This window comes from Anser anser, assembly GCF_964211835.1.
Source record: "Anser anser genome assembly, chromosome: 12".
In the NCBI taxonomy this organism is placed as follows: domain Eukaryota; kingdom Metazoa; phylum Chordata; class Aves; order Anseriformes; family Anatidae; genus Anser; species Anser anser.
This window is the reverse complement of record NC_139733.1, coordinates 17,428,652-17,454,883: the sequence shown is the minus strand read 5'-3', so window position 1 is coordinate 17,454,883 and position 26,232 is coordinate 17,428,652. Positions and strand designations below refer to the sequence as shown.

Here is a 26,232-nt window from a genome sequence, read left to right as displayed (position 1 = left end):
ACAATGGGTAATCTCAGTCATACTTAAAGCTATTCTGCAGATTTCTCGGCTTTGTATTCTTTTATTAACATCAGATGAGCAATGCAATAAGACGTATTTGTCATACAGCGCTGGGATTTTCTTTATCTTCCTGTTTTGATCTTCCATGAATAAAATGGCAAGCCAAAATAATATTTTGATTTCCTTTCCTGGTTGTGGTGCTCTAATTTAATCTATAATAGCTTGTTTTGTATTTGTGCTCGCAGACTCCTTGTGTTGTGTTGTTTGCAACCAAATGAAGGCAGCACCTGGTTTAATGGACAAGTTAGTCCTACGGAGTGCTCAGTTAGATCAGATGCTAAAACCTTTGGTTGGTTCTTGCGTCCCAGAGGTGTAGCTGAAGCCCAGCGAGGATTTTTGCCTTGCTGACACCAGTTAGTGCATTGTGAGGAGCTTTCCTGGCTGTACAGCAAGTCCTGCGTGGTTCTGCACTCACTTTCTCTGGGATGCAGGAAAAGCCTTTTCCACTTATCCTCCATTTTCTGCTTGAAAACAATACAAAGTAATATATATTTGCAAATCCAACTTGAAACAGGCAGATATCTGCTAAAGAAAAGCACATTCACATTTGATGGTTGAGACATTTCCCTGAGGTGCCTCTTTTTAAATAATCAAGAGTCCCAACATAAACTTGGCAAAATAGATTTTATTTGCTTTTGGTGCCAACTCATCAAACAATATTAAATGTGTATTTACCTTTCTCCCAGCTGAGAAAAGCGTTCGAGTGCGTGACTGAGCGCTCTCTAGACTGGGATTTAAACACAAGTTTAAACACCCGTCGAGGTGCCCTGCTGGCTGGTGGCTGGCTGGAGGCAGCGAGGCACATCTGGGTTTGCCATTTCGGGAACGCAGAGGTGATGTGAGAAGCCAGGTGTGTAAAAGCAGCTCCTTGCCAATGCGCCCATGCTGGGTGCTCTGCTCTTGAGCACTGCCCATGCTGCCAAACCCAGCTTTTTTAGCTTTTTTCCTGGCCTTTCATCCCTCCTGCTTTGGCTCTGGCAAAATGGGATCCCAGAGCAGGGGTGGAGCAGGACCAGTACCTGCAGAAGGTTTGGGCTGGCGGCTCCGTGAGCCTGGGTCCCTGCCTGCAGCTGCGGTGGCACCGGGGCTCTTCCCAACATCAGGCTGGCAGTGGGATCGCTGCCTTGATGGGAGTAAAAAGCAAATGAGAGGGTCGCCTGGCTGAGGCTCCGTCTGAGTTAGCAATATAGTTGGTATAAATAAATACAGCAACGCGATCCCTGGTGCAGGGGTGGCTGTAGGGTGGTAACACTGCCCTGCAGCAGCCTGGCTGCTCCCAGGTGAGGAGGGGAATGAGCTGTTGGCTGTGTAAGGTGCCTCCCTACCACTAGCCCTATTGTGTATAACCAGTGCAATTGTATTGATTTATATATGTGTGTGTAAATATATAACCCCTCCCATTGATTATGATTAGGTGTTGGTGTACAGAGACCCTAAAATCAGAGTACTTCTCCAACCTAAGACAGTGTTGTGCTTGAGCTTCCGTTGTGATTAGAGAACAGTGAAACAGACCCTTAAAAAGGGGAGGGGGAGTGAAGCTTGAAAGCAGCTGCAGGAAATCTGAATCTGTTTGGGATTTTTGCCTGCTCTGATTTAACCCTTCAGTGGCCAGTCACACCACAGTTCGTAGCTCTGCTCCGTGGAGCTCGTCCTTTTTAAGCTGCAGGAGCTGGGAGCTCCACAGACCAGACCCAGGGGACCGCCCGCCTGTCTGGAGCTGGGTGAAACCGACTGCTTACACAGCAAAGAATAAAAACTGAAGATGGTGACATTACTGCTGTCAAAACAGGTTGGCATGTTTGTAATCATCTCCTCTGTGATGCCGGTTCGTCTTCCCTTGGGCTGTGATTAGATCTACTCACGGTTCTGTTCCCTGTACCTGTGGGAGCTAAACCTGGGGCAGGATCCCTTACCTGGGCGAGGAGTAAGGCTGCAGAGGAGCACGCTTTCTTCCTCTTCACGACGGTGAGAGCAGGAGCTTGGCCTTCATCTGCGCCTGCAGCGCTCCCTCTTGATCCTGCCTCTTCTCGCAGGGTACTTGAGCAGCACACCGGGTCGAGTGGGTACGTGCCTGCCCCGCGGGGCAGGAGCTGGTGCTCAATTTCTCTGCTTCAACACACGCGTGTCGCCGCTCTGTACAGGCTGTGCATCACGCGCTGGGGGCTCTCGAGAAGGTGAGGCTCCAGGGGGGCTCCCTGGCATCGCCTGTGGTTTGTTTGCAAACAGCGTGCTTGAAAGGAGCTGGGGTGGTGAGGAGAGGAGTGAAGAAAGGTTAATGTGCCGCGAGCTGTAGCGAGCATAAAGGCACTCGAGTGCTCGCACAACAGCTTATGGACAGCATAGGTAGAGCTCAGCCACGCGCTTGCACAACAGCGCTAGGAACAAAGTGAGCTGGGATGTGTCGAGTCTTGTGGCATTTTTTAAATAGCTTTTTTCCCCTGTATTTAAATGCATTCCCCCCACCCCCAGGGATTCATCCCTTTTATCTCTCTTATTCTCATTTTCACCTGTCTTTTGTGCAGACCTGCCACTCCTCAGAGCCCTGAGGAGATTTATGAGTGGGGTTAGGAGGGAATGGAGTAAGTGTTACAGGGTCACTTGTGAGTGGATGCTTTGTCTTCAGGTTTCCTTAGCAGCTATTCTGAATTTCAAATCCAAGCAAGAGAAAAGATTTAAAAAAAAAAAACAGACAGCAGAACAACTACTTGATCCCTGAGCTGGGTCGCCCATGTGCTGTTAGTCGTGTTCAACCCAAGGGGTTGGGGTTTCTGTCTGCTTTGTTCTGGGCTGTTCTTCTGAACATAAGGAAGATCACTTCCTCCACAAATAAGTAGAAAAGTAAAAGGGAATTATAGATTCTGCTGTTGATAGTGCCTTTTTAAAATTATTTATTTATTATTATTTTGTCTTATTCCTGTCTGGTTAGTGGGGAGGTCCTTTTTCTTAGACCCTACTGCACTAGGCCTTAAAGATCTGGGAATGCTCCATAACCTCACCCAGTCTCCTGTTCCTTTCAGCTAAACGTGGCTCTTGGTGTACATTGAAAATCAGTTTGCTTGGCTGTGAATGTTACAGTCAGAAGAAGATGTAGCTCTGTCTCAAGTAATTTTAGTCCTTGGACAATGATCTACCAAGGTGGGCCCTGATCTGATGGGTTGACTCTTTATTTTTTTAACTGACTTGTTGGAAGAATATTTCCTCTGTATAACACAATGGAACTTCAGTTTGCACCTGAGAGATCACAGAAATTTAGACTCAGCCAAGTCTCTCACAGTGAGTTGTGAGCCCTTTGTGGTGAGGTGGGTTTCGGAGACACCAGAGCCCCAGAAGTCCTCACAAAATAGTGTCTTCTCTGCTGGGGACCCTGTGGATTCTTCCACTGCGGCCAAGAAACATTCATCTCCAGGTTTTTGTCTCTTCCCTTAAATCTGCCAGTTGCTTGTGACAACAAAGAGCAGGCAGGCACTGGGCGCCATTTTGCAGGAGCCGGGCTGGCTTGAGGCCAGGCCCTCCTCTGACGCTTAAGGTTAATTTTACTGACGCTTGCAGTGGGTCAGGCTCTTTAAAAATAAAAAGATTTTCTGTCAGATTAGTCAGAGGGAACAGACAGTGCTTGTCAGACCAGAAGGTGTTTCAGACACCCCTGCGCTGACCTCTCCAGGCTGTTTTTCTTCAGGTGCAGTAACATGCGGGCTGGCTCTTCCAAGCACTCAGGATGCACATCGTATCCCCTCCTTCTTGTGCCGGTTTATGCAGTGTTCAGATCTGTGGTTTGAACTAACATTGCACTTTGCCCATGGTTCCTTTCTTTTTTCATTTAAATATGTTTTTGTGCTGTGTTGTGCCTTCCCCCCACTCAGAATCAGACTTGCTGTTGTTTGGGGCCATTAAAACATACAGATTTAGGTTAGGCTACGCTCGGTTTCTTCTTTATTATAATTATTTTTAAATGTAGATTGAGGTTGAAGCAAAGTTTTGCCTTTTTCTCTGTCATATGCCTGGCTGTCTTGGGACTGGTGTCTGGTAATGTGTCTGCTGCTACCTCTCAGGGTGAATATTTAGCTGAAGGCAGCAGTAATAAACTCTTTAAATTTGGTTGCACTCTTCAGATTGTCTATTATTCTTCCTCTGTTTTGCATTTTGCTGACAGCTGTTGATAAAGACAGTGTCAGTAGCAAGTGAAGGTGCAAGCAAGCACTGCATGACTTCACACTTCTTAGAATAAGAGGCAGAAGTTTTCACCAATTGTTTATAAACAAATGCCATACTGTTGATCATCCTTTATTTTGATTTTTTTTTTATTGCAAATCATCCAAATGATAGCTGGTTTGTATAAACCATCTTGCGCTGCTATTGACATGAAACAGGGTTTGCAACTGTCAGTCATCAATAATTTTACTTATTGGGGGGGGGGGGGGGGGGGATTTTCCTGGCTGTCTCTGGCCTTCGCTGCATGCAGCTCCCTCCTTTTGGGACTCCTGGAGATGCCTCTTCTCCCTCTGGGTTATGTGAAGGGTTACTGCTGTCTCAGCACTGATTTATTGATGATTTAAATAGGTTTTCCTGGGCAAGGTCGCAGCTGGAAGCAGGGGAGGTGCTGGGGCAGGAGGGCTGGCACCCATGGTTGTGGCACCAAGGCTTGGTGCTGGGTGCTGTACTCTGGGGTGCTTCTGTTTCTGCTCTCTTGCCTTTAAAACGTGGGAAGTTTAAAAGCTGCTAGCTAATTCTGTCCTAAAGTCAGGCTTTTCCTGCTCCTTGCTGAATCTCACACCAGAGAGGGGAAAAGCAGCCCAAACTCAGTAAACAGCACCTTAATAACAGTGTAATAACAAATAACATTATGATTTTATACCTACAGTTTATGTTCCTTTTATTTTTTAGACTCTGGACCAAGAAGGTACAGTAATAACTGGTGTCAATTTAAATAAGGGAAGGTGATAATCGTAACCTTTGAAATAACTAGAACTTTTTATTTATGTACTTTGCAAATATATCCTCTGAAAGGTTATGCTGGTGCTTTAGACAGAAATTTTAGTGTCTTCCCCTGTAATAATTTCTTCAGTGCTACTTTCCCTTTATTAGTGTAATTATTACAGGTTAATGCTGCTATCATTTTCTCTTTTCATGGCTCTGTAGCATGCTGTTATTTTCAGGACTCAAAAAGGAGGTGTCTTTAATAGCACCATTACTGTTCTTCACCCTTTAAATTTCATATAAACACTAGTTAGGGGGTATGATTCCAGTGTTAAAATCGCTCTGTGGAATGCAGTAAGATGATTTATAACACAAATATAAACCTTTAATAGGCATCCAAAATGGCAACCCTCAGAGATTTAGTGGCACCAACACTGAGCTTTTGATCACTTTAACAGCACGTTCCTGGAACTTTATACAGCGAAGGGAAATTTATTTCCTTAGCAATGGATCTCTGGGCATCGGCTAGCTCATGTCTCATTCTGTTGTCCTGGGCTTTGGGTAATTTATTGAAAGCATTGGGGTATAGGGGCAGCAATTCTGGGGCTTTAGGGTTTTGCTGACATAAATGCTTGCGGTCATTAGTGAATTTTCAGATCAGAGAGGACTGAGGGTTTCAGTAATGAAATGGCTCGGTGTCTCTTGCCTGCAGCTGAGAGCTCTTTACTGCAAGTGACACCAGCTGGAGGTCTTGGAGCTACAGCCCCATGCTGGGGACCAGCCCGCCTGGAGCTTTAGGGCTGTGAGTTTTGGTGCATAATGTTAGTTTGGCTGTGGTGTTTTTCTAACACTTCAGTCACCCTGCCAAAACTTGGGTTAGGCCTTGAGCAGGCATGGGTGAGAAATGCGATGAGAAATGGTGTGAGTGTGCACAGCAGTAAGCTGGCTAATAATGAATTCCTGACCTACCTTTCCCTGTGCCTTCTCCTGAGCATCCACGTAGCAACACAGAGCTGAGTCTTTGCTCTAAATGTGGTTCATCTCACCAGACGAATGCTGAGGCTGTGGCTGCACTATTGCTACCTGCTGTGTCCGCCTGGCCACCAGCCCTCCCATCAGCCTGGTCCTCAGCGATGTGCAGAGCTGCACAGCCCTCCCCAAGGGCAGGTGCTCTAGAACCAGGGAAAAAAGCTATGGTTTCACCAAATGTCTGGCACAGTGAACGTGGCAAAGCTTCAGTACCAAATGTTTCCACGTTCAGGTAACTGAGCTCATTTGCAATCAATATTTACTCAAAAAGCTGAGTAACTACTTGCTCTTCAGGCTGCTGGAATATTAATTGGATTGTGGATAACTTTTGCTGCTTTCCTTTGGCATTTCTTTGTTTGCTACCGGTAAAACCATGAGTTGCCTAAGGTTTTGGCACCCTTAGCTAGGACTTAAGATGGGTATTAGCCTGTACCTAAGGTTGCAGTCGTGCCTTTTTTAGCCATGACATTTTTTTAGCCTTTGGAAGAAGTAAATGTTAGGAAAATAATTTCCTCTCCATTCAGCTGTGTTCAGAAAGCTGCCAGCAAAAGCTACTGCTGCTAAAATAACACTGAGTTTTCAAACAAGCTCTTCATGCTGTTGCACCAAATGGGGTGGGCTTTCAAAGTTTTGAAATAATGTAAAGATTCTTTTCTTCTCTTATTGCTCTGGATACCGTGAGATCATTGAGAATTACGAACTCCTTTGGCTCTGGCCGTAGTCTTGTAGCTAATTGTTAAGATAACAAAGCTGCCAGGCAGGACCTGCAGCAGCTGTACTCATCCAAATGTTTTGATGGAAGCAAGCCTAATTATTTTGTTTTGTTATTGAACTATTGAAGTATCCTCTTTCAGTTGCTGATGTTTGTTTTTCCCAAGTCCCTGTGCTATAATCGTACAGGTATATCAGAATCATTTCAATTTTCTTTGAAGAACATTGCTTTTATTACCGGACTTCTGGTATAAACAGTGCATTCATCACCGGGATGTTCTCGTATATTAAATCACCAAAGAAATTGGAAGAGTCTGGGGAAGATCAGCTAAAAATTCAGACCTTTCCCTTTCGATTACTTTACAGTTTATATTTGGCAGTGTAACCGAGGCCAGAGTGCATCTATTCAGTGTCTAAACATTTGTTTTACTCAGAAATGAGCAGGAGAGGGAAGTCTTTTTGAGGAGCCACCTCTTAAAATCTCTCTGAAAGTCTTGGAAGACTGCAGAAATGGTGGAAAATAGGAGGTGCTGGTGCAAGGCTGTTTGCAGCTTTCTCTGGAAAACATTTAGATAATTCCTTTACGCCTATGAGCAATTCTGCCAGTGCAATGCCAAGCAGATGAATGCCTCCGTTCCTTGTCCGAGATGTGTGCATTTTAAATGGGAACGTCACGCTGCGGATGGAAGTCCCCGGACTCTATGAGGTTTCCTGTGACACTGAGACGGCGCTGTGCGAACAGAGCCCCGTGTCACTGTCATGTGCTGGGGGCACCTCCCGCGGTGTGTGGCGGCCTCAGACGCAGCTCAGCGTGCCGTCCAGCAGTGCTCTGCAGGAAGGAGTCCCCTGGGTTTAAAGAGGGGGGGACACGAGGCAAACCCCGCGCTCTACAGGTGATCCAAGAGGTAGTGAGGAGAAGTGACAGCCGGGGTAGGGACCCTTCCTAACTCAACACGGGAAATCGCCTGTGAAGTTGAAGCAGGGTTTGCTTTCCTTGCTATGCGATGTTGTGCTGAGGCAGCGACACCTGTGTCAAGTTCCCATCAAGTGTGGTTAAAACCTGTCGCTTCTGAGCCCTCCTGCACGGCACGGCTGTGACAGAAAGCAGCAGGCGAGCCGCAGCCGGCCAGGCGTGATCTGTCTCGATGTTGTGGGGGTGCAGGAGGGCCTCGGTGCTTCCCGCGTGCTGCTGCTGGGGGAGTGGGCAGCAGGGCGCGGGGCAGCCCACCTCCATCTTCTGCTGCTCAGCACCAGGAGCCTGACAGCCCGCGGTGCAATTACGTGCAGCGATCGCCCGGCGCAGCTCTGCTCTTCCACAAAGGCCGCTGATGGTTCCTGGGGAGCACTCAACAGTTCTGTGTATTAAATACAGTGATTGTGAATTATGAGATCAGTGGGTGAAGGAATGCACGGAGTCAGGAAGCACCGATGGTAGTCTTTGGCCTGTATGTGTGCTGCTGTCACACTGCCGAGCCGTGAGTGTCAGGGAGCAGGTCCTTGTAGACAGACCCGTCGGGTTCATGCTTTAAATCTCTGCCTGCAAGTGCAAATCCCCCCCCGTCCACCCTTACTTATACCATTAGTTGAGGTCACCTTGCTCCTGAAATGCAGCTCAGGAGCATCTCGCCTGTCATTTCATGGGTTTCTGGGTTTGTCAGCTACAAGAACAGCTGTGAGAGCTGCTCAGCCCTCCATGGGACGTGTTCCCTTAGGGCTTTGCACTGAAGCCCTAAGCACTTTGTAAGCTGTTTTGGGGGAGTGGGGCTCTCCCTGGTGCTCCCCCCCCTCACCCAGGGCTGGCATGAACGCGGTGTGAGCTGGCAGTGTCAGTCCCTCTCGTCCCTGCTACTGCTCTCGCTGCCCGGCAGGGAGCAGGGCTGGTTTGTCTCAGCCCTGATCCGCTCCTCTGGCAAACTTTTGCAATAACCCCACAAAAACATCATTTGTGCAATGGGTAACATGGTTTCGGGCAGCCTCAAGGACCACGGGGCCATCGTGGTGTGGACGTTTGTCTGGATGCTGGCTTATGCTCCAAACCTGTGGGGAAAATAAAATGCATCAGCTCTGACCTGGTAATATTCAGGGATGTAAGTTGAACTTGGAGAGACTTCGGAGAGTCCTGCAGATGCAGCTTTGTCAGAAAGCTGCTGAAATATCTTGGCCTGGGTCTCCTCCTGCGCTCTTAACCACCCCAGGGAAATCTGTGCTCGAAACGCCTCACTTGCAGATACGGTTTTAGTTACTTCCAGAAATTCACATTTAAAGGTATGGGCTGGGGGAGCTCTCACAAGTTTCCTGTGGAGTCAGGTTGAACTCTGTCAGTTTAATAAATACAGGATGGCTTCTTCACGGAGGAGGAGCACACACACTGCAGAAATGACTGATTTACAGACCCTTGGATTAGATTTAGGTGTATGTATTCCTTTCAACTTTAGGTAATGCTCTACCTTAAAAGCCCACAGCATGTTTGCTTAATTAAAATGCAGTTAAAACTTTCTGGAGAATAAACTGGACAGAGCTGAAGAGCAGTTAGGGAGGTTTGGAAATCCTTACTGCAGCTCCACCCTAGGAACCTAGGGAGCTGGGGTGGCTTCTTTGCAGTTGCTGGAAAATCAAGTATCTTTCCTGGTCTTTTTGAGGATTGCTTGGTGTGTGCACCAAAATCCTGACTCCTGGCTTGTGGAAGTTTTCTTCCGTTGCTTCTGACAGCAGAAGGTATTTTGAGAAGGAAGAGTAAAAAGGGGAGAGAGACAGTTTGGTGGGCCCACGTGAGATGAGGCACGTTTCCAAGGCATTTGCTCTCTGGCTCTTTGACTTGGCTCTACATTGCTTCTCGAAGATGTCAATGAAAAGCTCTTGTGCTTTATTGACGCTTTCTCTTTTAGTGTTGTGGGTTTTGTCCCTTGTGGAAGCTTTATACATTAATACCTTTTTTTTTAAATGTATGTAATCAATCTGTGACTGCAGCCAAGGACCTCATGGCAACTGTATGGATTCTTGCTAGACCCCTGTGGATTTTGGATCATTCTAGGCTTATAAGTTTGCTCTGATTTACTGCTGAGACTTGCACCAAACATATTTATTATCTTAGCAGAGCCTCAGGGATGGAGTTCGTATTCAATACCAATTGATCCCGGTGGATAGGGACTGCGGACTGGACAGGAGTGGGGAGAATTAAAAAGCTGCTTCAAGTTTCTCCTTGATGCTGGTCTGTGCACCCAACTTTACGCACTGCTTGAGCCTTGCCCACACGTGTGTCCTGCCTGTCCTCCCCTGCCAGGCCGGTGTCTCAGAGCTGGGGCTGCGGCGTGAAGCCCCAGAGCAGGGGTGGGTGCTCCCAGAGCTGTGCTGCGCTGGGGCTTGTGTCCCAGGGGGCTTTTGTTACGGGGAGGGGGACCCTTAGGAGCTCTGTGGCTGTTGTGGTTCAGGCGGCGGCCCTGGGCAGCCCCCCTTTCTCCTGATGTCTGGGGGATCAAACGACTCGGGTCTGTAAGCTGGGGGTAACGCTGGAAAGCATTGTACTCCAGTGAGCTCGTGTCTGTGGTAAGAATGTTAATCACGTCTCTGTATTTGGGATAAATATTTACATCTGAACTGTTCTAATTGGAAACCACTGTTCGTTTTAAAAACAGTCTAAACAGGTGATGCAGTGTCTTTGCATGCTTAATGGGAAGAGCCAGTTTCATGTGTGATTTAAGGTACTAAATAAGATTAAGTTATGCAGGATAAAATGTAAATGTGTGTCGCTTATTTATGTTTTTCAGGTAAGAAATTGCATTCCGTTAAGCAAGGCTGCCTAAGGGATTTGACAGATGCTGGCTCCATGTATTCATTTGTAAGCTACCGAATCATGCAAAGTATTCTAGCCTGCAAAATTAGGAGCTCTGATTGTAAGTAAAGCATTTTATCCCTTCTTAACACGGTGAAGAATTTTTAAAAAGCAGTGGAGGTGAAGAGGGAGATCTCGGTGAACGTCTCAGCCTGATTTGCATAGGCAATTACGTGTCTTCCCAAGATGAGTCGAGAGTTAACACGCATTTGGCAAAATTTCTTGCCAGACTCTAAGACCTGCTATGTCTGAACAGCTGGAAGTCCCAGCGGGGTGGTATGAGTGAGACTGTGCCATTCCTCCCAACGCTTGGAGAAATCCTGCTGCAGCTGGACAAGCAGTTTTCATGCCTGCTGCTCCAGACTGCGCATTTTAAATTTCTGGGTTGAACAAGTTGCAGACACACAAAGAGCTCAGCAGATTTGTTGGGCTAAGGTGCCTGTCAAAGCCAATACGTAGGAAAAATAGTATCTCTGTGAAATAAGCTGGGGTGGGTAAGGCCATAGTCTTGTTTGCTTGTTTTGGCCTAATACATGATCAGTTACAGATCTGGAAAGCAAATATCCAAATATAAATGGACAGTGCTTTCATTTACGTAATAAATTAATATAGTTCTTGCATATATTGATTGCAAAAGGACAATAAATTTTTTGCTGAGTTGAAGATGCTGCTTTTAAACGGCTGATGTGAAATCCCGGCCCTAATGAACAGATGTCAGACTGTATGGGGGAGATGTTACATGAAGCGGTTGTATTGGTTTTTAATGTTTGCTGGGTTTGCTCAGCAAAAGGCAGTAACGTATTGGTGAGTACAACCTGGTTAGGTTTGTTCCCTCTATTCCAAGTGCTAGCACTCTGACGCTACACTGGTATGATGTACGCAGGTTGCCAAAGAAAAGCAGCAAAAAATCTTTACTTCTAGTGCAAATCAAACATTTGATTGTAAATTTACTGTTAAAAGCCAATGTAATGTATAATTTCATGACTTCTGGAAGAACAAAACAAACAAAAAACCAACCTTTGTGATAACTGAAGCATTTACGGTGGTTTGTGTCTTCATTAAATTCCTGTTCTGATAGATGACATGAAACAGCAAGAAGCAAATAATATGTATCTTCCTGTAGTATTTTGAAAACAAAGAATCATTTACAAGACTTTAAAATACTCTAAAATTTCCCTTGAAAAATAGGCATGAAGATGCCAATTGTTTCTGTCTGTGTATCATTGTGTCAGTGTTTCATTTGTGATTATTACTGGTTTCTCCATTATACTTGTTCTATGCACGTTTTAAAACCAGAAAAATGGGACTAAACGTAGGAGGTTTGATTTAAAAGTTTGAAACTATTTTTTAAAAGTCTAATATGATTTTCTTTTTCATAAAGGTAAGTGAAAAAATACTAGAAGTAAGCTGTGAGTTGCTGATTTTTGAAGAGGCTTGGATCCTAAAACTGTGTAACTGTGTGAGGATGTTAGTTTCCTTTAGAAGAAGGCAGTTTCTGAACTCTGGAGAACTCTGAAATGAGAAGGCAACTTAATTTTACTTTCTGAACCCTGTATTTTAGACTGATTCCCTTTTATTTACTTATTTGGAGCTAGTTGCATGCGTTTTGATGTTGTCATTAGGACTGCTGAAGAAAGGAAAACCTTATGAATAACATTCCTGAATTATCAGTGTGGTTTTGCTTATTTCCGTACCATCACAACCACCAGTGAAAAGGCAGGCTGGCTGGTTTGTTTGCACGAGTTGACTTCTCAATGCCAGAACGACTTGACCTCAGATATACCAAATTCCAGGCTTTGTAAGTAACTGGGGGGAAACACAGGGCACAGTCTTGAACAGATCAAAGATTTCTTCAATGGAGATAGGGCTGGCTAAAAATAATCTCAGATTAGTGCTATGCTAGTAATTAAACTTGTTTCAGTGGCCAAAATGAAAAATAGTAAAGAAACATTTTGTGATCACTACTAATTGAATGTCTTCCCACTAATATTTTTCATCACAATAAAAATTAAAAAAAAAAATTGCCTTAATGCAGCATTCTTTTTTAATCATTTTTTGATATTTTGGCAGCTTTCTGGATTATATTATTGCTTTTGAATATCCAAACAAAACATTTCATCTAAATTCTGATTTTCTTTCCTTCCCTTTGCAAAACCTTTTACTGAATACCATCCAAATTAAGGAATATTTTCTGGTCCTTCTGTAGACCTGTATTTAAATGACTTTTTTTCTGTACAAATTTTATCTGATAACCCTAGACCTTTCTGATATTGCTCAGATACGGTTGTGCAGATATTTCTTTAAATAAATGTCACAAAGGGCAGCTTACAGCTCTGTGTTGTTTTGTATATTCAGTTACTGCCACTCAGTATTTCATTTCCACAGCTATATACTTCCCCACCTCAAAATTTCATTTTGCTTTTTTTTTGTAGTTGTGCATCACGGTTGAGCAATACAAAAGGCTTAAAAATGCTGCTTGTAGTATCTCATAGCTAGGAAGTCTACCAACTGCAATCAATAACTCTGAATTTCTAGGGTAAATTAAATGAAAGCAATATACATGATTCTCTTCATTACACAGGAGAGGAACGGGAAGCTAGAAACGTGATCTGGTTCTTGTAGATACTTGAAAAATAATACAGCTTTGCAGGAAGGTAGCCACCAGAAGGCTAAAATTGATTCTATTCATTACAGCTGCTTGAAATTTGCATTTTTTTATATCAAGAGACTTTTACAATGGGAGACATTTTTCCTTCTTAAGTAGTTTATTTTGGTAAGACGGAAAGAGAAAAGGTTTTTCTTGGACAAACGCTCCAAAGAAACCCTCAAGTGTTGCTTTGTAAAGGTGAGGCTACTCTGTTTGCCATGGGTACAGGGAGGCACAGGTGCAAGCGAGTTAATTTGAGTTATTAATCCTAATGTGACTACATTTCTTGGCCTCTTGGCATCAAAAGGGTTGGTCGAAGGAGGTCACCATTGTAATTGTAGAAGCAGATGGAGAAACTTGCCCCCAGATTGCAGGGCAGCTCCCTGGTGCAGCAGTGGGCTCCTGTAAGGGAGCTCCTGCTTACGCCTGTGTAGGGCCCCCCACCCCTTCCTTAACCTTCCTTGATAATCCCGTGCCTATGATTATTTTCATCAGCAAAGCACTCTGAGCATGTGCTTAATTTGAAGCATGGCTGTTCTCACGGAGGTGAAGTCGGATTTAAGGCGGTGTGCCAGCAGGTCCCATGGCTGAGCCCGACCTGGGAGCAGTGCTGGGGTCTCCATCCCACCCGCTGTCCTGCAGAGCACCCCCTTCCCTCTCTGCACCAGGGGAGGGTGCAATGAACAGCAGCTGAGGCCAAGAAGAAATGCCTGTTTAAAGCTATTGCTGGTGGTGTTTACAGGCCAACGAGGCATGGCTGTAGTAAAGAGAGCAGCTACTGGCCTTTTATATCGGAGAAGCTGTTAGTTAGACACGAGTAAAACTCCCGGCTAATGTGCAGCCCGTCTACTTGGTTGCAATCTGTTCCTTGGCAAACGTGGACTTTTGTTGGGTGATAGATGATGTCGCGTTGAGAATGGCTAAAAGTCTCTTGGATGATATGGGCGAGCCTTAATTATTCTTAGTTGAACATAAGGCTGGAAAATATTTGGCAGGAAGGCATCTTTTGCATTCTAATTAATCACCGTCTTTTTCCTGGAAACAAAATGAGCCCTGCATGCTTGGTTGGCTTCAATAGTGGAGAGCAGTGTCCTCAGCAAAGCTCGGGTGTTACCGTTTAGTTCTAAAACGCAGCCCTGGACTCAGGCGAAGAAGGTCATATGGGGGTTATGCTATTTTGGAAGTTGGTCTGCATTTTCATTTTGATTCCCTGCATGTCACTGCTAGCCAGCAGAGATGTCCCTTTAATGCGGTAAGGGAGAGTGGAGATGCATATATTTCCTTGCAGAGGTTAAACCCAGATTTATATATCTGGAAAATTGACTCTTCTGCCCAGCTGATACAGCATGTGAATTTACAATCTGCCTGCTGTGCTGTAGGGGTTCCCTTTGCTTATCCCCTTTCAAGCTATCTCCCCAAACGGGGAAGTGCCAGAATAATTCTAATATGCGTAAACTGTGGAGGGAATGATGACAATTAACAGCAGGGTGCCCAATTTTGAAATACCGCATTCATCGTTCCTTATAGTTCTTTTCTTATCATCCTTGCTCTTTGTCAGGCTGGGAGAAATTTCACCTGGACACAGCTGAGATTTTCTTGCAGAGAAGGGGAAAGGTACGTGATGCTGAGAAGCCAGAGCCCTGTTCTGCCCTTCTGGAAGTCAGTTCCAGGGCTGCCATTGATTTAACCAGAAACCAGTCTGAGCCCTTGGACTGCAGCACATCCAAAAACACTCCAGGCGTTAGTATGGCAAGTTATTAGGGTAGAAATGGGTTATTCGGCTTTCGCTATCCGTACCGCTGCCTTTAGATTTAAGAACTTAATTCCTGCGCCAGTTCTTAGACATATGGAATATTATCATCATTAATTCATTTTTATAATCTAGAGGAATTTAGATCAGCTGGGAACTTTATTCTTCCATTTCAAAACATAATTTAAATCCATAAAGAATTACAGTTGTTGTTAATGTCTCTTGCATAATTAATTTCTTTATGAAATAGAAGGAATGCTTGGTGTTCCAGGTACTAAACGGTCTGGATTCTTACAATGCTATTTCAATTGTAATTTAATTAAACCGTAGGTTATCTAGTTGAGATGCATTTTAAAACAGCAACAACAAAAGGTAGTTATTGTGAAAGCCAGTGTGATTATTCTTGCAGTGCTAAGACCTAAATCACATGGATGTGGAAGTCTAAATTAAGTGGAAGGCTAGTCCAGAGTCTGTAATCTCTGTTTAAAATGTGAGACGCTTTGCAGTCAATAACTTAGTAGTTTGTTTTTTAGATCAGTGTGGTTTTAAAGGTGGCTTTTCTTTCATTGTTCCATGTTTTTCTGCAGAACAAGAGCCTTGTACAAGGCACGTGATTTTATTAATTTATCACTTTTTTTGTACGGCTGTACGTCCATTGGATGGTTCATCTCAGCTGGCCATAAAGCTGCGTAGTGTCTTAAACTCAATGGGTAACATTAGTTTACACAGTTCTTGCCTTTTGTTTTTGCCAGGGTGAATCCTGTTTTGCAGAAGTTTGTGGGGAAAAAAAAGACGTGGGTTCTTGTAGCCGTGTTCAGTACTGTTGTGGGTTACTGTATTTTTTTTTAATTTCTGACAGCTGCATTGTAATTCCGTGTTTTAGGAACATGCCGCCTTTATAAGCGTACGCACTATGTAACTACCTGTGCTTTTGATGAGTGGCATTCAGAGCTAGAGGTGGCGTTCTGTTTGTGGCCTAACGAGTGCTGATTTAAGAGGATTAACCTCTTCCCTTGATCTGCTGGCCTGTGTGCCCCCAGGTAGAGCCCCGGATGCCCGCCGCCTGCCCTGCTGCCAGGGCTCATGTGTTGCTGACCGCTCACGTGGCCCCCAGGTCCCTGTGCGGTGTCAGCACAGATGTGGTCCTAGGCAGCAGATCGCAGAACGCGGTGTTTTTACGAGGGAAGGCAAACAGCGCATTCGTATCTTAAAACTTCAACTCACGTCTGCTCTCTTGCCAAAAGAGTGAGCCGCCACCTGCTGTTAATTACAAACAGCCTGCTCCAGCTAGTGGCTAAAACTCAACTGGGGCGTATGCATCCTCTGTTTAAGCCGAGAAGTTGTTTTAGGCATTGATGTGACTCTCCTGACATCCTGTTCCTTCTAAAGGCCGAATTCAGCTCTTTCTCCTGACTCCCACAGGCTTTGGGCTGTGCCCGAAACATTGCCTTTCAGCCGCAAGGCGCCCAACCTCTGCTCCTTAGGCTGCCCGCACGTGCACTGAGGGAGCCGCGTGGGAGCGGTGGGGAGTGAATTAGGATGAATTAGAGGAGCCAGGTTTTATAAAAGCTGGAGGAAATGCAATGTAAATGCCAGTGGCAGAGAGGGACTGCCAGTTCCTTCAAGCTGAAATCTTGTTTACGTCTTTGTGTGTTTTCAGTTTGTCAGAGCTCTGTGCCCTTCCTCACCCCCCCCGCCATCATTGTCTAGCAAGTTCCTTGTCTTCGCTTATGAATTATATTTGTCTTCATCCAGGGCACCTTTTCCCAGCTGACCCCAAGCCTCCCACTCCTGTGCCGGTGGGAGATTTCCCCCCGTCCTCTCCCTCTCCCAGCCTGTCTCTTGCCAGCCAGACGAGGACCCTGTGTGCTGTGTCCCATGGGCACTGCTCCCTCCTCAGCTCTGTGCCTCCCAGACCTGGCTGCCCACAGCAGCAGGACAGGGAGAGGCACCTCCTCCTAGTTCTGTTCAATTCCAGGGCCTTGGTACAAATGTGCAGTGTCAAAGTAAAATATTTGAAATACTTTTTTTTGGTTACAGTAATGCCTTTTCTCTTATCCCTGTTCTTTTCTTTTTCTAAATGGGTATTTTTTTTTGCTGCAGTTCACCTTTGGTTGCCTGATTGCGTTGCACTTTCTCTGGTCTGCATTGTTGATCACTTCTGTTCTTGAGATAATTCAATATATGGCCATGTGTTCTGTTGCTTTTACTTTCTAAGTAAATCTAAGTAAATCTTCACATTTACTGGGTCTTTTGCATTGCTTCTTCGCAGAAGGGCTGGCAGCAGTGCAGCCTAATGTTACCCCTTCTTCCCCAGAACAGTATCCAAAGGAATGATTCCATTTAGGCCCTTGACTTTTTAAATAACTTGCTGCTAGAGCTAGGACATCCAGCTGTTTTCTAGCACTTTACCTTTTCTTAATATAATTATGAGTTTATGCACAGGTTTACTTCAAAAACCAAACCCCGGATCCTCACACAAAAGCAGCCAGGGATTAGCAGGCGCACCGCTGCTTGCAGTAGCCGAGCTTTTAATTGATTCATCTTCTGATAGCACCGCAACGAGCACTGAACTTTTAAAATGGTGCCTTACTACTTTCAAAGCACTCTAGAGCACTTTCTAAAAAAGCTGAGGGTCGATACCGTGTGACATTGCAGCTGTAGGTGAAACTAGCAGCCCTTGCTCTGTCAGGAGCCGTTCAAATGCCACAACAAAGGGCAGAAGGCAGTTTTTGGGCTTTGTTTATAGGAGACAGTGTCCTCTGGCCAGGCCATCAGCACACTTTAATTTTTTTTTGATTTTTTTTTTTTCAGAGCCTGCAGCAAAACTTCACTGTAGCTGTTCTGCTTGTTGCTTGCTCTGAAAGCACTTTGTAGTGGACTTTGAAAGTCCATTGCAGCATCTCTCGGAGCAGGCCTGCTGTTCGTGGCTTGCCCCTGAACCTCCTTTGGGGCATCTTGCAGAGGGCAATGTTGCCATTACCCTGTCCGTTCTGAAGCGTGGCCTTCATTAGGATAAAGCTTAATTTCGATCTGCCTGATGTCCTGTAACATGCTTTGGACAAGTGATGGTTTGACTCGAGCACTGCGAGCAGTTGCGCTGCAGGATACATGCGTTGATCTCCTCCTGCAGCGAGGACATGCTCTCGTTGTGCTGGGCAGCGTCTGATTCCCAAAAGTCTGAGCATGTCCGTGCAACCTCTCTGCGGTGCCCTGCCTGTGGGTATTCCGTACTCCTGGAAGTCACCTCCTCCACGCTGATCTTCACAGTCCTCTGGCCTGTAAATGCACCGGCAGGTAGGATTTGCCCAGCTGCAATTTGCACCACATCATGTATATTATTTGTAAAATGTGCTTCAAGAACTTGAAGCCTCACAAAGCTGAAGCGATGGCTGCATCGTGCTTGGGAACCCGGACTGGGGAGGATGAAGCACTGGGAAGGGCTGGCACGGAGGTAGGTGCTACAGAAAGCTCCCCTCGCCCTGCAGCCGGCACTGGTTTGTGGAGCAGCAACGGGGCAGGGAGGTCGGTGGGTGCACAGTTAACGCCTTGTCCCTTGAGTTACGTGTTTATGGGCTTGCCATCGAGCAAGAAGAGATGTCTGACCCAGCCTGAGCCTTTTGCTGTGTCTGGGCAGCTGCTGGAGATGTTTGGAGCTGTCAGTTTTGCTCTTAAAGGCTTTCTTTTTGTGGGGCAGATGTTGGATGTGGGAGCCACGGCTTTGCCGTCACATCGGTGTGCAGCCTGGGGGCAGACTGTTTAATCTCAGCCTCATCTCCTCTGAAGATCTGACCTTATTCCCCTACCGTATAATTTTTCCATCCACAAGAGGACTGAAGATTAATTAGTTAATGTCTGTGAAGCACTTTGACTGTGTTATTTAAGGGTGAAGTATTATCAGAACTCTCTGGGGAAGTGTCACAGTATTTAACGCGTATACTGGCATCTGTCTTTCCTCCAAACTTACAACGTCTAAATTCTGTTTCTGCTCCTTTAATTTCTATATTATCATTACTCATTTTGCCTTTTTTGGAACTCGCTTTTCATTTCATTTGAATTAATTTTATCTTTTGGATGCGTTACTTGTTTCAGCAGTATTTCTGGGCAGTGCTACCGTAACCACTCCAGTCTGTAGAACTGAGGGACTGCTCTAACTGCTCTGTGTAATTTTCACTGCATGTACTTCTCTAGAATGACTATATCACTTGCATTCATTTTCATCCCGATATATCTGCACAGTACTTAGAGAGGGAAACCGTAGTGACTTTCAGCAGTGAAGAGGATGGCCAGGAGGGTGCTTGCCTTTGTTCCCCATGTTGGCTAAGGAAATACTCAGGAAAAAAATAGTTATATACGCATACATACACACGTCTGTGCATATATATTTTCAATATTTCTTTGGAGGGCTAGCTCGTTAGATGGTTCAGGGATCCCAAGGTGGTGGCCGGGTGAGCTCCTCTGTAATCCCAGGCTCCCCTTGCCAGGAGCCAGAGCAGGAGGGTGGAAGGGAACAAAGCCAGACATGCTTGAATTTATTTATTTATTTATTTTAAGCTTCTATTTTGCTCTCTCTCCAGGATGCATGCAGGAGGGCAGGGATTAGCCTGGTAGTCCAGCCGGCAGCACATCCCCTTGTGCTGGGGTTGCTGGAGAGCACGGGAGCTGTGCCTGGACGAAGTGGTGTTTTCCCATCTGTTGTCCGTAGGCTGCTGTGAAAGGCCCCTGAGGGGAGAATTGCAAGTTCTGCGTTGGCTTTAGCTCCTTTGGCCTTGGCACCGGCACAGGGACTGTATTTGGCCTGAAAACTGCTTTTCTGCACTGCAGCTTGCCACATAAACGGTGGCTTTAGGTCTAGGGTGGATTAAATGTGATTCTGCTCCAGCCTTCGCTCCCAGATAACTGTTTGTTGATCCATATGGGGAATGCTTTTCATTTTTTCTAGCATCTGTAAAAAAAAAAATCCACACTATATATAAACATGTAGCCTTCATAAGGACCTGAAACCTCTTCCCGCTGGTCTTGCTGACACATTAACAGAAGGGGGAAATAATTAAAACCTCATGGAAGATGAGCTCATGGAAGACCTGCTGCATGACGTGAAGTGCAGTCCTTACGCAGCCCCATTTTTAAATCTACCAATGTATTTTGAATACTTCAGAGTACTCTGGAATGATCTAGAACTCCAGATAATTGCCTCAAGATTAGAAGCAGCAGGAAGGCAGATGCCAACCTCTACAGAAGCCTCAATAGAGAGGCAGCGTTTATGTTGCTCACTCTGCAAATGAAGTGCACAGCCAAAATTATTGCTTAATTTCAGCTGGTAGTATTGAGGGCAAAAGTTGGTGGTGGTGGGTTTTTGGGGGACATATTGGGGGTGGCTTTCAGCCTTCCTGCTGCTGTTACTGTGAGAGCTGTGCCCATCCTTCCTGCCTCCTGCCCCCGTTCAGGAAAGCTGGTTGCAAGGTGGCCACTAAGCGGCCGTGTCCTACAGAGGCTAGTCTCAGAGAAAAAGAGGCAACAAATCCAAGACCGTGCTCAGGCTGCCAGGGGAGGGGGGAGATCCCATCTCCAGCGGTGTCTCAGCCCCAGCCCAGCCTCTGCTGGTGCACCATCCGTCACAGCAGGGACTCTGTGCTGACGCTGTAGAGGGGATGACTTTCAACATGACTGTTTCTCCAGGGCTATCACAGGACTGGAGAAAACAGATCTTTCACAGCTCCCCCTCCCCACAATAAGCATTACTGCAAACAGTGGCTTGCACGTGGTCAGTCTTCTGGAAATCATTGCCTGGGTTTTATTTTCCAAAAGGAGCGAACTCTAACTTTGTAGAACTCCTAAACTTTTTTTTTTGCTTGGTTATATAAAATACAAATATCCTGAGATATAAATGAGTGTTTTGGCATAATCAGCTTCCATAAATATTTTATTGGTGTAATTACCTGCTACTTTAAATCATTTTCTTGCTTGGCTTGTGCCTGATAAAAATACTAATTCACTTCTGGAGCGTCAGCTTGAAATAAGCGCCCGCATGTGTTTGTAAAACCTATTAAAAAGGGAGAAAATCATGCAGGAAACATCCAATCGTTTTCAGAAACAAGATGAAATAGAAAAATTCCCATCTAAATTTGTGAAAATCTCGGCAGTTTGATTAGAAGTATTTTGAATTGTAAGTTGTTGGAACAGCAAACAGAACAGATCAGGTCTGCATACCTTCCCTTTTTTCTTCCTCCCTCCTCTTAAAGATTTGAGCTGGAGAGCTGGTACGTAACACTGCAGTAGATCTGAAAAATCTCATAAAGCACTGTAAAATTTACTGTGATTCTTCTGGTCTTTGAGATTTATGGATTTTATATATATATTTTCTTCCATGTCAGCTTGCTTACTTTATTTTTTAAAAAATGATAGAGCATGCTCTAAAGTCAAGGGTGTTTGTCTTAAACTACGTAAGTGATTCCTTTGGAGTATTTTGCTTCTGTCTGGAGGACTGAACTACAGCACAGAAATGAGTTCTTCATCCTTTGTTCAATTTTTTGAGGTTGTTTCCCCTTTAATTAGGCCATCTTTTTTTTTGTTCTTACATCCACACCAAAAACCAGCTGATGTCAGCAGGCTCAGATCACCATGGAGATCTTCCAAAAGTAAAATCTGATATTAGTTAATATTGGCTAGTAAGGAATCATTATGGATCAACAAAAATCCCAAATCCTATTGGATATGTCATACCTCACAAAAAGAAGCTGCAGGTTCCGGGCCTGCTCCCTCATACAGCCCAACCCGCAGCTCCCTCGGGAATTGCATGGGTCCGTTTTTTCCAGGATGCCCATTTCTGCTCTCTGGAAATACAAAAGCCATTGCAGAGCCTGCACAGACCCTAAGACTGCTTATTAAACTCGCATGAAAACAAGAGAGATCTCTTATATGGCAACAGTAGCGAAGAAGCTGGGTGTATTAACCTTGAATTTCACGAGGGTGATCTTGGCACGGAGGGCAAATCCCGCTATTTGATGGGAAGTGCATGTATTGGGTCTGAACGCAGGCTGCTGCAACAAGCAGTTATTTGCTTACGTTGAGCAGCGTTGCTTTGTACTTCGAGGCCCCTAACACCAGTACCCAGTGGGTGGCAGTGTACTAGCTCTGGAAGAGGCATGTTGATTTTTTTAATTTTTTTTTAATTCTCCAGCTAGTTTCCATGGTGATGACTGCAGCTTTGATGCCTGTGCACAAGTGAAGAGGGAAAGAGAAATAAGAGGGCGATATTGCATTAAACTAGGCGTTGAGTAAGCCATGGAAGTCACTGTGGTCACAGCAAACAGCAAGTTCTGCATATGAAAAAGTAGTAGACACAGAAATCATAGGTGCCTGAAGAGCAGGTTCCATACAGCTGTTTTTCTGGAGTGGTTTAAAGGCACCACTAACCTGAAGGATTTAGGGAGGAAAATACAAGGCAGACTTGTCATGTATTTACATCAGCTGAGCTAGACTCCCTGCAGGAGTTTCCAGAAGACTTTTGCATTATATGGGTAAAGTTCTGATAAAAATACTACATAATAAAACTGAGCATGGACTCTACTGGCAGTACTTTAAGGTGATACATCTGAATAATTCCGTGGATTTAAATGCCAAGTCGGAGAAGCATTGTTTTTTGTGAACTCGTTCAAATTGTGCATTGAATCAATTTTATTTGCTGGTAAAAGAAATTTGTCAGGCTTGAAATTTAGGTTTGTTAAAACTATATCTAAAGATCTTTTGCACAAATGGAGCCGCCTCTGCAGTGGTAACCTCCAAACTGCGCAGCAGAGGTCTTGAAATTCATGCGCTGCAGTAATTGTCGATACTGTTGACTTTGCACCATAATCATTTGTGACTGCTATGAAACGTGGCTGAATTTAATGCCCACAATCTACAGCTTATCAGTGTAGATTGATCCAGGCCTGTTTTGTGGAGCAAAGCTGCTGATCGAGGAGTGCTGCGTGTCTGTTTCTCAGACCTGCCTCTTCCTTGCTGCTTGGGTTCAATCAGCTTGTCCCACTTTGCTTGAGCGATGCCTGTCAGATGGAGAGGGGTCTGACGGCTCTTGCAGGGGGGCTGAAGCTGAAGTCCTAGCAGACACTGCACCATCTGGAGATCTGAAATCATGCTATTTTCTTGAAACGTAACTGCATAACACAGTTGTTTTTTTAAAATTATTACTATTTTTAAAAAGGTGGGGGGAGTTGCCACGGCATGCTTTGCTAGTGCTGCCTGTGAGAGTGTGCACGAGAACCGTGGTAGCCTTTCTCCAGGCTTCTCTAGACTTCCAAAAAACCAGCATCCCCAATTCATCATTGCCATTGTCCTTCTACTTTCTTCTGTCTCATTTCTCATTACCCTTGTCCCCAAGTCCTCTCTGCTCCCTGACCAGCACCAAGACACTAGCAGAAGCCTCCCTATGCACAGTTTGATCGCTGAGCATCTCACCACCTGTGAAAAAAGTCTTCCCTGGTAATGCTAAGCTCCTCTTCAGACTCCTGTCTTCCACAGCAGATCTGCAACGCGTCTGTGTTTCCTCCGAATCATGCTCAATGTGCAACCCCCGGTGGTACAGCAGGAAGACTCGTGCATACCTGTCCCTTCTGTGGTGCCTGGATTTACAGCTTCGTGTCTGATGTTGATTATATGGTTTCGAGGTTTAGGTACATGCGGTAGGAGTTGCCAAATTCTTGTTGGAGAAGTTGTTTCTTTGACTGCTGGAGGGGCAACATGGGTGAGAAATCTTGTTTGCAGAGATTGCCGTGTTAGTGTTCCTCGTTGCTCGGTGTGGTTTTCTGCAGGATCACGGAGGAGGAAAATCAGCCTTCCTGCTCTGGGTGCGTGCGTGTGCACAGCAGGTATGCCTGAGTCTCAGTAAGAGGTTTGAACAGGAGAGAAAAAGAAAGTAACCAGATCTTGCTGGCTCCTTTCCTTTGCTTGCCCTGTCTCTGGACATACCTTTCTGTCCCAATGAGCACCCTTCTTTAATGAAAGATCATCAGTTAGCCATGGGCTTCCTGGTCCTCAAGGCAGCTCTTCTCTCTGGGGGATGTTTTTGGGCACTGCTTTGACTATGACACTTAAACAAGTGATCTTCAGATCCAAGGATGGCCAGACGTGGTTAAATGGTTACCCTCCGTGTTTAATACACAGTATCTGAGGATGGTTTTCCTCTGTTCGTTTAAGTTACATTGTAGGGAGATGCATTGGTCAAACTGTCTTCGTGGGTGCGAAACCTTTCTGTCATTTTGGCAAAGCCATGTCACTCGGATGTTTTCTTGACTTGCACAAGTTCTTACAAACTGGGGGGTGTTAAACATACTGCAGCCAAGGAAAGCTGATGAGGATTGTAGCTGCCAAACTTGTAATTGCAGTTTCCTAATTTCATTGTGTTTTCAGCAACAAAGAGAAGAAAAATACTGTTAACTTGACAAAGCCTGTTTTCCCGAGTTTCTTGGGACGTGATAACAATCCTTACCAAAGTAACTGAATATATAATTCAACAAAAATTTGCTTTCAACAAAAATTAAAGCTATGTAACCCTACCCATATCCAATATTGGTGTATGACTTTCCTTGTTGAAATACATCACCCTTCTCCAAATGAATTAGACAGACTGATGCTCAAGGCTCAGGGATTAGCAGAGGACTTAATTAAAACATCATCAATGTTGTCCCTGCAGAATCAAAATCCTGACACTCTGGTTACTGAACTATATTTGAGCCTTAATTTAAATGAGTGACTTTTACTTTAAAGAGGTCATCACTTAGAAACAACTTATACATAGCTTTCTTTTCAGAATTGGTGCTTCATGTGTGCTTGCAGATCGCAGTAATTCTCACCGTTTTATTAGTGCTGTGATCCCATTTTCAGGTTACTACAATGCACTTAGAGTTTTTATCAAGCTAATGATGTTTACTCTCTTGGCCTTCCAAATGCCATATCAACAGCTGAACAGTCTTTCAGTTTTGCAGTGTTCATCTTCCCTAGAGGTCCATGTTTCCCAGAAGGCTGATGACTGCTATCAGTTTGGCTGTAGCCTGTCAAATAAGCCTAAAAATTGCATACCAATCTCAAATGCTAAGCTTCAGTAGGATGTCTTCTTTTTCAGTCCTGGCAAGGAACATTCAAGTCTTAACTTAAAATTACACAAAAAGTCCAACATGTTCAGGCATTTGGTAGTGAAGAAAACAGAACTCACATGTGCAGGGTTACGATCAGCTTCCTAAAAGTGAGGACTAGAAATTTTAAGTTCTTACATTATAGTTTTTTGGCCTATCTTGCTTGTTGCATATGCGTAACAGAAGATACAACGGCTGGTGTTCAGTGCGGCTTTTGGCTCTCCGTGCTAGAGTTTGGCTGCCTGCAGCTCAAGCAGGGCTTTGCAGAACATGTGTATGCTGCGCAAGGGAAGGGTTAAGATTTCTGTAAGATTTTTGCTAAGTCAAACACATGAAAAAGAATATGCATTAAACAATAGAAAATACTTGATTTTCAGAAAGCTGCAGTGAATTACAGATAAGCTTAATTTTGCATATTTTAAGATTTAAGGGGAGATTTGCTTAGTTCTTGATTTTCTTCCTTAAATGAGGCTGCCCTATGCATGTTTTTATAGCAGCTGTTGAGAACCTGCCTTTTCTAAGAGCTTTAAAATCAATTTTGTTATGTAACCAACCCAGCTGAACCTGAAGTTTTAGGAATGTAAAATCCTGGCACTGCCTTTGACCTTTCCTTGTTCTTCATCTGCCACGTTAAACAGTTTGTGGCCAGCCCTGTGCCACTAAAAACGTGACACTTGTTAGAGGTTTTGCTGTGGTGAGTAGCAGTGGAGAGTGGGTATCTTGTGGGTTCTTGCAAGCGAAATGCCTTATTTATGCCTTATTTCAGCGTTACCTACCATTTCAGGAGACTGGATTTGTTGTAGCTGGCGGCCTTTGGCATGATGTTCCTCAAATGATTGTGTGGAGATGCGACTATCTTGACTTGCAGCCTAATGTGCTGGGATCAGAAGTATGATTTTCTTTTGTATCAATCTGTAATTGCCTGGGTATATTCTGCGTCTGCAAAATGTAAATGTAAATGATGGGTGTTTGTAGTCCAGTATGTAAAGAAATACCAGTTGAACTGGTTCAACTATCTTGTGTAGTAGGATTCGGATCTCCCAGCGTCACTTGAAGGTCCTTCCATGTTTTGGATATAACACTTCTCAGTCTGTTGTGGTTTAAGCAGAACTCCTAGGCACAGAATGCTTAGCCAAAGTGACCTCTCCATGACTTTTAGAAG

General features: G+C 44.7%; 1 protein-coding gene across 38 annotated transcripts in view; it reads left to right on the top strand.

The window, feature by feature from the left end:
- Positions 1-26,232, top strand: part of MAGI1 (membrane associated guanylate kinase, WW and PDZ domain containing 1) — a 325,450-nt gene that overhangs the window by 95,154 nt on the left and 204,064 nt on the right. The window contains exon 2 of one of the 38 annotated variants that reach the window (XM_083795155.1): positions 10,479-10,604. The exons of the other annotated variants lie outside the window; for them this stretch is intronic. The gene's annotated coding sequence lies outside the window, so the exon portion shown is untranslated. The remainder of the gene's footprint in view (positions 1-10,478; positions 10,605-26,232) is intronic. 38 annotated transcript variants of the gene reach the window in all.